The 8495-nt window shown below is 34.7% G+C and overlaps 1 protein-coding gene across 6 annotated transcripts in view; it reads right to left on the minus strand.

Moving 5' to 3' along the window:
* LOC124357474 (paired box protein Pax-6) overlaps positions 1–3780 on the minus strand; it is an 89486-nt gene extending 85706 nt beyond the window's left edge. For 4 of the 6 annotated variants that reach the window (XM_046809309.1, XM_046809307.1, XM_046809310.1 and 1 more), the window contains exon 1: positions 3492–3780. The gene's annotated coding sequence lies outside the window, so the exon portion shown is untranslated. Of the gene's footprint in view, positions 1–1847; positions 1958–3491 lie in introns of those variants that run through there. The other 2 variants (XM_046809308.1, XM_046809306.1) reach the window with 1 other exon arrangement.
* Between the last annotated feature and the right edge of the window lie 4715 nt (positions 3781–8495).

Here is an 8495-nt window from a genome sequence, read left to right on the forward strand (position 1 = left end):
TTATTTAGTTAAGTTTCCTGTTCATTCGCTCGTTTTTGTACAAATTTAAAAATATCCATAAGTTGAATATAACAAATAAAATTCTCACACTTTCGCCTAAATATATAGAACTTGATACTATGATAAATTTTGTGTTATACGTTTATAAAGAGTACAATGTTTAGTAACATATAATATTAGTTTCAGTCAATTGGTCCAAATCGCCAAATAAATCATTTTTTTGTAACAAAGAAAGCCATGCGACAGTAACTTTGTATAACATTAAAATATTGGTGAACTAATAATAAGTCATTGTAAAATCAAGGAACTGATTATCTAAAAAGAGCACTACCATAATGTCATTATTTTCTCAATTCCACCTACTAAGCTATAGTGTTAATTTACTACAAAAATCCATATTGTCTACAATTAAATATTATCATTAATTAGGCTACCATTAACTGCCTATTAATAGTTCGAGAGTATTACCAAGCAACAGCAATTTTTTTTAATCTGCTTCTTTTTATGTTTTGTAATATTTCCATATAAGCCTATTGCTAATTTTCGTTATTTGATTGGTGTATAAACTTGAGCCTGTTGAGTATTTAGTCATAAAGGTTATTTTGTGCCAATTTAAGATATAGGTAGCGAAGCAAATTTTTCGTTGAATATAATACAAAAACACACATGTATCAGACCACATATATTTCCTTATTCGCGCCAGTCTAGGACAATCTAGTCTTAAAATAGATAAGATAAATTGGCTTAGGAAGAGATAAATAAATAAACAATCGGGTGAAATAGTTTTGGAATTCTTTTACTTGACGCAAAGATCATTTTATGTATTCGAGATTATTTCGGATAAAATAAATTTAAATCGTTTCCTATAAAGGGGCTGACTTTATTGAAATGCCTGTAATATAGATAAAGAAAAGTATAAATGTCGTCTACAAACTTTATTTTATAATAAGAAATAATAAAGGCATATTTGGATTCAATTAAAACATAGATTTATAAAACAATGGTTCATTTTAGACTTACAAATATGGTGATAATTTTACTAACCAGACAAATGTATCGTTTTCATTTAATCTAGTCTACTTACTACGGTACATTTTTTTAACCAGTTATACTTTTGACTTAGGCTTGAACATATTAAATATACTAAGTTAGTAAAAAAATAACATTAAAAAAAAATAGTAATTGATAATGAACATCTAAGATTTTCTGGTGTTTAAAATATATAGCCTACATCTATATATTTACAGGTCTATATGTACATCAGGATAGCAAGTACATTAGTACATTGTAATCGGGCGTATCTACTCCCTGTTCACCGGTGTCCAATTTAAAATTTTAAAAGATTCATTGACAACAGAGCGCGAGGTTTGTGTAGTTTAAGTTGTAAGTCATATTTTATTGGCAAACATTAGTTTAGTATTTATTGTCACTTTTTATGTACTAAAAAAATAAAATATAAACCTATGCGTTTTCTTATCATTCTATGTTTATTCAATTTCTCATGATGCGTCACCTACAATTAATGGTATTTTGTTTTAGGGTTTGTACCATAATAGTCTACTATTCTGTTGGAAGTATACGAATAAGAATTAAGACGAATACTACATAACTTATTTTTAACGATTAAAAAAAATATACAGCATTGATAAAATTTAATGCTAACTAGTTTTTACTACTATACAATCTAAATTGGTCATGCCCACGTTTTAATTTCTCCTAATTTAATATTATGAAAAATTACGATTTTAATTATTACATCATATTTGTCCTTTAATATAAGATAGAACGAGTGTAGGTAGATATTTACAGACTTCTCTAATACGGAATTATATTGTGTAAATACTCACGTACGATAAACCGGACATATAATTTGGGCCCCAATGTTTCGAACAAGAACTACTACTTGTCACTCAACAGTTCACTTAAACACGCGAGTCGATCACGATGCAAACAGCCGAACTGACCTTGGACACAGACACCACCTTATCTCCAGATGTAACTTGCCGTGTCTGTTATCACTGACTTTGGGCAGAGAGGGTTGTGCGTGCGTGCAGGCGCGCTTTTGTTGGTAAATTGTAGTTTGTCATTTCTACAGTGGCTTCGATGATCATCGGGAGTTCCAGACTTTGGCCGCGACCAATTCAGATTAGATGGTAATAAAAACTAGTTAGCATTAAATTTTAACGATGAGGCGATTAGTTAAATATTTTTGAAAACTTGAATTGTAATTCTCAACAATACTGAGGCGGGAAACTGGCCTCACTGTGTACGTAATAGTCTCATCATCGGGTTGGACCTCCGAGTACGTTTACTCTTAGATAGATTACTGAATTTGTCCCAGCAACAAATTACTTTACGGTAAATCTTTGTTCATGTCACATGATTTCTAGTTCAGTTGAAGAAAATCTTAGCTATAATTTTTCTCTATAGCGTAACAACCAATGAATATTAGCCTACAACACAAATTAGTAGTTTCTAATGCAATGTAGCAAATGTTTAATAACAAATTTATCCAAAACGTAATGTCTTCAAAATGTATTATGATTGCAGGTCTGAAGGACAACTAGTATATGTTGCATCCAACGAATTATTTATCTTTAGTATATTGTAACTGACATTTTCACGCATATAATATGATCCTATGTTCATACTGCATAGGCCTATTCTATAACGTTATTTCCTACAATAGCCTATAACAGTAAAAGAATACAATCTTACAATATTACATCGTTTTTCATAATGTATTTGCGTGGTTAATTCACTAAATTGCATAAAATATATTTTTCTTCTTTTATGCAGGTTCCACGGAAGGTTCATAAAAACAACATGAAATTTATGACAAAAATTACGCCGAAAACAACACAAGCAACTTGACACGCGAGCGGAGGAACTTATTTATTTTTGTGCAGTTTCTGCAGCGTTTGTTTTATAGGTAATAAAATAGAAATTGAAGGTGAAAATTACTAACAGAAAAAAACCATTACGTGTTATATATGTTATACCTAATCCAAGTTGATTTTACGTTAGATTATAAAGATTGTCCGATTGTATCTCTAATAAATAATATGTTACACGCTCATTCCTTAATGTTTACACAGTGTATTAATACAAATAATATAGTTTGTTCAGGTCATATTTCACTTACGTAAACTAACTAAAAACATGTTATACATTTAGACAAAAATAACAACAGTTATATAACAATTTTGAGTACTTCCAGTGCAATAACATATTCCAAAATTTAACCCGTGTACAAGACATTTGGCCATGTAACTACTATTACAACTTCTTTGTAAATTATTAATTTTATTTCACCGTGTACAAACTCCTACAAGGAATGTTTCCACTGAACAACGTTTTGTGTGATACGTTAACACAGTTAGGTTCCGCTGAGCGATGGACTGGGCCTACTGTTTGCTTCACACACAGGTTACAACGACGTGGCTATGTTATACGTTATACTAGGTGTATGTTATGTGAATGGGACTTACCAATAAGGCTCAGGGGTAGCTCCACGCTCGAGTCTTGGGCCCTAATCCTGAAGTAGAACTGTCCGCCGGGGAAGGATAAGAAGTCACAGGTTCACAGTCACAAAGTACAGTTACCGCACTAGTCAAATATACCGGAGGAACATGTCGGGCTGGCAAGTGGCGACACGATCGTACAAGCGACAAACGAGGACCGGTGACGGTGACCAATTGGGTGTGATGTGGCGAAGGTTGATGATGATCACATCGAATTAGCGGAGCGTCTGAGCACACGCTTCAGTCCACACGGGTAGCCGACTGCCTGCCGTCGCAGCGTCTACATCTCGGCTCCGGGAAGGGGCGGGGGACCGTGGTGGGGGCAGGGGTGGGGAGGGCCGACCACGGTTTACGTTCAACCTTTTTACGGATATTGTTCCGTGATTGAGTGGTGGGGATGGATTAATAATCGGGGAGGAGCCGGGGCGGCGGGGAGGGGAACGCGCAGGGGGAAGTGGATCCCTAGTACACTCGGTGCGATGCTCTTTTCGTTCGGGGTGGTTTCGCGGAATTAGTCACCCGGCCCGGCGAGGTCGGAATCTGTAAACTGCGGAGCTGAGTCGTAATCAATTATCACGTCTTCCGCGGCGTGTCCTCCGACCGGCCGCGCACAATAGAGGAAATTGGGCCAATTTCATGCGGGGCGGTTCGGCGCTCTGATTGTGGGGTGATCGTCTGCGGTTTAAAAATGATCGTCAATGAGGAGTTCTGACTTCCGTGAGCGACAGGGGCACGCTCTTGCTCTCTTCATCGACTAGTATAATAATACAGGCTAAGGGATGTCACGGAACTTAAGTGCAAAATATGTTTCTACAAAATGAATTCATGAACAAGTAATCTATATTTGCCGAGTAAATAATATAATAACCATACATTTTATTTCTAATATCTCATTCAAAATATGTTCTGTCATCGGCTTTGCTGATCTTACCAACTTAGTAAAATAGTTAATATTAGTAGGGACAGTGCAGTAAATTGTCTAGAGTCGTACAGGGATGCGTTCAGGGAACTAAAACTGCTTACTTTACCCTGCTTCTATGCGCTGGTCAAAGTGTACTTTCGTACAAGGCCGAGACATCCACCAGTATAGAACGAGAGAGAGAGAGAGAGAGAGAGAGCGAGTACAGCAACATAGAACGGCAGCATTTGCGCATTTGCCGACTCAAGTTGGTGTTAGGCTCATTAATAAATAAATTCCCTGAATGCGTAAAAAAAACGGAAAATCCAAATCACATTCGAGCATGATTGAAGCGCCATCCGGTGGTGAATGCGTTTTACTCGGGATAAATAATTGGTATTGGAATAGAATCAGCCAAATTTCTTATCCCGTGTACCCTATTGAATGATTGTGCTTAAGTGTGATGCTTCTAAATATGCATGAATTATATTAGGTTAGAATTTTAACTAAAAATGCAAAATAAAAATAAAATATTGACGTTGTTAAAACATGGTTAACTCTAGAATGTTCTCGTCGTTTGCTCACATAATTTAGACCCATTTCCCTCCTTCTCGATTTTATTAGATACCAAGGTACTAATCTCGACTCAAAAAATTTAAATACCGGACCTGAGTATGAATGTTGGGCGGTAAATTAACAAATCTTGCTCAATTTAATCTGTATTTTAAATTAAGGGTTTAAATAGTGGTTTACAAAATTACAAATTACACGCCCAAGACAATGGACTGAGCTCCATGACGTGATCAACGCAGAATGATTTTACTACCCGATCACAAATTTAATATGATACTTTTTTAACAACTGTTAACCTTATTCCATATAATTAAAAAATTACACCGCTTATCAAAAATGGTAAACTATTATGCATGGCAATTTGGTCTTAATTAGGTCTCAAGTACCAAACCCAGTACCTGTTTTCATTATTACTGACATAAAAAATGGAAGTTATTATATTTAAACTATTCGATTTATATTTCGAACCAGTAAACCCAAAAATAAACAAGTTAAAGTTTATTTTATTGTAGCTTACCACTACTAGTTGTTTTGTGGTTCGCTTTTAACTTTTTTTTTAAATATTTAAACTTTTTGACCCACGAGTGGTACGCAATTTGCTGAGGAATATCTAGTTTTGATATCCATATCAAGTTGGGCAATCTTGAAAGGATCCAGAATCACTTGATGAGAATAGTTGGATTTCAACTGGCGGAAGTTATGAAGAAGGATATCCAATACAAGATTGTAAACGCTAAAAGTATTTACAGTTTTTATTTCTTAACAAAATACCTACGAACAAAATAAAATATCACTTTCAGAGCCATTATGACATCATTAGCCTACTTACAGAACAGTGCAATGACTTCAGACGGGAGACAAAGTTATCTGCACATTTCTTCTCCTCCAGCTCCTCCTACACATACTGGATGGTAACATTCTAAAAAGTAGCTACTGTCACAAATAATACAATAGTTGTCTAGCTGTATTCTGCGTAAATGTATCTTGTGAGTTTTTCGTTTTGTTACACTGTTATAAAATTGAAAATAGTACTAAACCTAGCCGTAATGAATACATTTTTATAATCCATCTAAGTTATATAAATAGTACACTCTTGTCGTCTGCATAATCATATAAAGGAAAAAAAGCGTTGTTTGAAAACAAATTGTATTTTTTTATTATGATTATCTACTGAATTATTAACATCTTGTAGCCTCCAAATTAGATACTAACAATAGAATACATGACTATTACCACACATTAAAAATTAGAGGTTCAATTCATTTTCAAACAATGATTATTTAAAAAAATGACGTCACTATGCATAAAATTGAAACCATGCATCGTCCCGTTGCATAGTATAACCTGACGATTTGCTAACGAAATGTCCGTACTGGTACTACCACATCTCCATTCTCAGCATTTTTAGTGTTAACCACATTAAGAATGTCAATGTTTTTTCAGGAATAAGTTATTTAATTTGTAATAGACCGTAATAACGCTTAAGCATGTCAGAGCACAAAGTTATGAAAAACATTATGAAATTAAATATTGTTTTTTATTCTTATTCTTGACCTATAATCTCCACCAACTCAAACTCAAACTCAAAATGCTTTATTGTTGTTAACTTATAAAATGTATAACAATCGCCAGTACAGAAAATAACTACAACTAAATAAAAGAAATTATATCGTTACTATTATAGTTTACAACCTTAAAATTAAAAGTTTGTATCAATTAAAAATAATAGACACTGTAGTATTCTTTTAGAATTAAAAATTTTTGAAACTTATAATTATTTGAACCTTACGGGCAAGTTATTAAAAAGCCTGACGCAAGAATAAAACGTGTTTTTCAAATTAGAATGTTCTACGTTTCGGAAGGGCCAACAACTGTTTTCTCGGCGGTTATAAGTTGTTTGTTTTATTGGAAACAAATGTTTATTTTTAAAGGCAAATGTTAAACATTCCATTATATATATATAGTCTATATATATATATATATATATATATATATATATATATATATATATATATATATATATATATATATATATATATATATATATATATATTAGTCTATAGGTACTAGGAAAAGCAAGTAAATTATTTTCTCTAAACCTTTTTACACGATTTAGATCGGCCAAAAATGACGAAGTTCCTGAGATGGAGAACGAGAAGAAATGATTAATCCATAATTCAAGTACGTGACCTAAAAGCAACCGTGATATGCTGTCAACATACTTCTAGAGAGAGGCTAACCTGCGTAAAGTAGAGACAGACTACTGCTTAGCTTTTTTGATACTTTATGGATGTGGTTGTGGAAAGATAAATTAGAGTCGATCTCAAGACCAAGTAAGTTCGTAGAAGAACTAGAGAAGAACTGTAGAACTGCGTTCAGGACACACGCCACTTATAATCCGCTCTATTTGCGCCACTACTATTTATGAAGGACGAACATTTTGATTCATCTGAGACAATTCGTAGGCAGAAAATAAAATAAACAAACCCGTGACTAGTGAATGAGCGCATATTTCCAATCATCAATAATGCCGAAACCGCTGTCAACGAAGACATGCCAATAAGGGGTGGGAAGGAGACCTAGCACGCCATGTTTATTTAACTCACAAATTGCTCACGGCTTTATTTAAATTAGCGGTGGTCTAATGGTGGGTCAAAATCGGGAGGGGACGGTCAACCAAAAAGTATTGAGGGGTGTCCGATTTAGCATTTGAAAAGCAACCGGTAGTTCTGTACATCATAAACCAAAACGAGGCCTGAAAGAAGTAATCAACATAAAGAAGGGCCAGCTGTTGTGCCGACTCCAGTTCCGCTCGCGGTGTTGTTGTCACCCGATTGGTCCGCGACCGAGGGGGCGTGGCCTACTATCGACCGTCGTCGTGAGAGGGGGTTAGTTGTGGCTGCCAGCTCCTGTGGCCAGCACTGCACTGCTCCACTTTCACACGTGAATTTTTAATATTTATTAAATAATATTTTAATTGTTTCATTCATTGATGTGTTTTTGGCAGTGGCCACTGGGTCAGTTGGGGCCGGACGCGGCAGGAGTTAGGCCTCGCTCTCTCTACGCTCTGTGACAGCTCTGTGACAGTTTGTACACAATTCAGTATTGATTAGCAGCTGTAGGGACAACTTAGCTTCCAAGCACTCACTCAGACACTTTCCAGATTGCTTTATTTCCATTATATTGTTGTAAAACTTACTCTCACTTTTGTAAGATTAGGCGAGTTCTTAGCTTAATTTAATGAATAAAGTAGCTTGCTCCATTTAATTGATAAACAGGTCAGACCCATTTTATTAGACAATAAACCTTCATTGTTGTAATTACATTTAAGGAGTGACAGATTTAAATTCAATCAATTGAGCAACACCTACACTAATTGCAAGACGTTTATGAATAATTAGCCATAGTAGTTTGTTAATTTATACCCGATAATAAAAGTAATAATACAAACTATCAGTACAAGGTAGTAAACAGTGACAAGTCTCTTGTGCATGAATTAT

This window comes from Homalodisca vitripennis, chromosome 3 (genome assembly GCF_021130785.1).
Source record: "Homalodisca vitripennis isolate AUS2020 chromosome 3, UT_GWSS_2.1, whole genome shotgun sequence".
Classification (NCBI taxonomy): domain Eukaryota; kingdom Metazoa; phylum Arthropoda; class Insecta; order Hemiptera; family Cicadellidae; genus Homalodisca; species Homalodisca vitripennis.